Here is a 2,500-nt window from a genome sequence, read left to right as displayed (position 1 = left end):
TATTACATTTTACATTTAATTTTTTCAACTTATCAATGAATTTACTTGAGTTAAGAAGTAATAGAGGTCTAAAGTTAATGTTTTTGAGCACCTACAGCCAAACCACACAGGACATGCCCAATCTCGTCTGAACTTGGAAGCTATGCAGTGTTGGGCCCGGTTAGTAGTTGGATGGGAGACTACCTGGGAATACCAGGTGCTGTAGGTAATTTTATACTGCCATAACATTCTTTTCTATTACATTTTACATTTAATTTTTTCAACTTATCAATGAATTTACTTGAGTTAAGAAGTAATAGAGGTCTAAAATTAATGTTTTTGAGGACCTACAGCCAAACCACACTGGACATGCCCAATATCGTCTGATATTGGAAGCTATGCAGTGTTGGGCCTGGTTAGTACTTGAATGGGAGACCACCTGGGAATACCAGGTGCTGTAGGTAATTTTATACTGCCATAACATTCTTTTCCATTACATTTTACATTTCATTTTTCAACTTATTATTGAATTTACTTGAGTTAAGAAGTAAAAGAGGTCTAAAGTTAATGTTTTTGAGCACCTACAGCCAAACCACACTGGACATGCCCAATCTCGTCTGATCTTGAAAGCTATGCAGTGGTGGGCCTGGTTAGTACTTGGATTGGAGACCACCTAGGAATCCCAGGTGCTGTAGGTAATTTTATACTGCCATAACAGTCTTTTCTACTACATTTTACATTTAATTTTTTCAACTTATCAATGAATTTCCTTGAGTTAAGAAGTAATAGAGGTCTAAAGTTAATGCTTTTGAGCACCTACAGCCAAACCACACTGGACATGCCCAATCTCATCTGATCTTGGAAGCTATGCAGTGTTGGGCCTGGTTAGTACTTGGAGAGGAGACCACCTGGGAATACCAGGTGCTGTAGGTAATTTTATATAGCCATTACATTCTTTTCTATTACATTTTACATTACATTTTTTCAACTTATCAATGAATTTTCTTGAGTTAAGAAGTAAAAGAGGTCTAAAGTTAATGTTTTTGAGCACCTACAGTCAAACCACACTGGACATGCCCAATCTCGTCTGATCTTGGAAGCTATGTAGTGTTGGGCCTGGTTAGTACTTGGATGGGAGACCACCTGGGAATACCAGGTGCTGTAGGTAATTTTATACTGCCATAACATTCTTTTCTATTACATTTTACATTACATTTTTTCAACTTATCAATGAATTTTCTTGAGTTAAGAAGTAAAAGAGGTCTAAAGTTAATGTTTTTGAGCACCTACAGTCAAACCACACTGGACATGCCCAATCTCGTCTGATCTTGGAAGCTATGCAGTGTTGGGCCTGGTTAGTACTTGGATGGGAGACCACCTGGGAATACCAGGTGCTGTAGGTAATTTTATACTGCCATAACATTCTTTTCTATTACATTTTACATTTAATTTTTTCAACTTATCAATGAATTTACTTGAGTTAAGAAGTAATAGAGGTCTAAATTTAATGCTTTTGAGCACCTACAGCCAAACCACACTGGACATGCCCAATCTCGTCTGATCTTGTAAGCTTTGCTGTGTTGGGCCTGGTTTGTACTTGGATGGGAGACCACCTGAGAATACCAGTTGCTGTAGGAAATTTTATACAGCCAAAACATTCTTTTCTATTACATTTTACATTTAATTTTTTCAACTTATCAATGAATTTACTTGAGTTAAGTAGTAAAAGAGGTCTAAAGTTAATGTTTTTGAGCACCAACTGCCAAACCACACTGGACATGCCCAATCTCGTCTGATCTTGGAAGCTATGCAGTGTTGGGCCTGGTTAGTACTTCGAGGGGAGACCACCTGGGAATACCAGGTGCTGTAGGTAATTTTATATAGCCATTACATTCTTTTCTATTACATTTTACATTACATTTTTTCAACTTATCAATGAGTTTTCTTGAGTTAAGAAGTAAAAGAGGTCTAAAGTTAATGTTTTTGAGCACCTACAGTCAAACCACACTGGACATGCCCAATCTCGTCTGATCTTGGAAGCTATGCAGTGTTGGGCCTGGTTAGTACTTGGATGGGAGACCACCTGAGAATACCAGTTGCTGTAGGAAATTTTATACAGCCAAAACATTCTTTTCTATTACATTTTACATTTAATTTTTTCAACTTATCAATGAATTTACTTGAGTTAAGAAGTAAAAGAGGTCTAAAGTTAATGTTTTTGAGCACCTACTGCCAATCCACACTGGACATGCCCAATCTTGTTTGATCTTGGAAACTATGCAGTGTTGGGCCTGGTTAGTACTTGCATGGGAGACCACCTGGGAATACCAGGAGCTGTAGGTAATTTTATACTGCCAAAACTTTCTTTTCTATTACATTTTACATTTCATTTTTCAACTTATCATTGAATTTACTTGAGTTAAGAAGTAATAGAGGTCAAAAGTTAATGCTTTTGAGCACCTACAGCCAAACCATACTGGACATGCCCAATCTCGTCTGATCTTGGAAGCTATGCAGTGGT

At 37.3% G+C, this 2,500-nt stretch overlaps 1 non-coding gene and 10 pseudogenes across 1 annotated transcript; all 11 read left to right on the top strand.

Moving 5' to 3' along the window:
• The first annotated feature begins 89 nt into the window (after positions 1-89).
• On the top strand, positions 90-208 carry LOC148444874 (5S ribosomal RNA; annotated as a pseudogene).
• Positions 209-324: 116 nt separating this feature from the next.
• LOC148444873 (5S ribosomal RNA) lies at positions 325-443 on the top strand (annotated as a pseudogene).
• A 115-nt stretch (positions 444-558) lies between these two features.
• On the top strand, positions 559-677 carry LOC148444872 (5S ribosomal RNA; annotated as a pseudogene).
• Positions 678-793: 116 nt separating this feature from the next.
• Positions 794-912, top strand: LOC148444871 (5S ribosomal RNA; annotated as a pseudogene).
• Positions 913-1,028: 116 nt separating this feature from the next.
• Positions 1,029-1,147, top strand: LOC148444870 (5S ribosomal RNA; annotated as a pseudogene).
• Positions 1,148-1,263: 116 nt separating this feature from the next.
• Positions 1,264-1,382, top strand: LOC148444869 (5S ribosomal RNA). Its single transcript, XR_015875524.1, has one exon. It is a non-coding gene; the product is annotated as a 5S ribosomal RNA (ribosomal RNA).
• Positions 1,383-1,498: 116 nt separating this feature from the next.
• LOC148444868 (5S ribosomal RNA) lies at positions 1,499-1,617 on the top strand (annotated as a pseudogene).
• Positions 1,618-1,733: 116 nt separating this feature from the next.
• On the top strand, positions 1,734-1,852 carry LOC148444867 (5S ribosomal RNA; annotated as a pseudogene).
• A 116-nt stretch (positions 1,853-1,968) lies between these two features.
• Positions 1,969-2,087, top strand: LOC148444866 (5S ribosomal RNA; annotated as a pseudogene).
• Positions 2,088-2,203: 116 nt separating this feature from the next.
• Positions 2,204-2,322, top strand: LOC148444865 (5S ribosomal RNA; annotated as a pseudogene).
• Positions 2,323-2,437: 115 nt separating this feature from the next.
• Positions 2,438-2,500, top strand: part of LOC148444864 (5S ribosomal RNA) — a 119-nt pseudogene continuing 56 nt past the window's right edge.

The sequence above is a fragment of the Taudactylus pleione genome, unplaced genomic scaffold (assembly GCF_031769625.1).
Source record: "Taudactylus pleione unplaced genomic scaffold, aTauple2 ptg001270l, whole genome shotgun sequence".
Taxonomy (NCBI): Eukaryota; Metazoa; Chordata; class Amphibia; order Anura; family Myobatrachidae; genus Taudactylus; species Taudactylus pleione.
Note: the sequence above shows the minus strand (reverse complement) of the source record. Positions and strands in the feature narration are given on the sequence as shown.